Raw genomic sequence first — 444 nt, 5'->3', positions numbered from 1 at the left:
TCTGTAAACTGTCTCAAGTCTGGAAATTGGTTGACTGAGCAAGATTCTCTATTGCTATGATTCCATACTGACTTCCTGTTATTCGTCCTAGAGCTTTTCTGCTTATACAGATCAAATAAAAACTTAATAGGCTTCCTATGTAAGTGGTCCCTGGAAACACCATGACTGATTAGCCAGTACCACAGGTCCATTCGAGTCATGCCATTGTAGGTATTGTTTTTCCTTTGCCGCCCATTACGATAAGTATGCTCACCTAGTCTTTGGTAATTCAGTACTGCCACCTGACCCCTACTCCGAGGGCCTGTTATACCTATTATATTTACATTTAATTTATGCAATTGAGCAGCAGCATCTCCAACTGTAAGATTCGGCATAAGGAAAAGAGCAAAAACAAAGCTCTTCAAACGTTCTGGTGTCTCTCTCAGTACTTTCCATCTTATAAAA

Source organism: Nannospalax galili, unplaced genomic scaffold (genome assembly GCF_000622305.1).
Source record: "Nannospalax galili isolate Female #2095 unplaced genomic scaffold, S.galili_v1.0 scaffold553, whole genome shotgun sequence".
In the NCBI taxonomy this organism is placed as follows: domain Eukaryota; kingdom Metazoa; phylum Chordata; class Mammalia; order Rodentia; family Spalacidae; genus Nannospalax; species Nannospalax galili.
Note: the sequence above shows the minus strand (reverse complement) of the source record.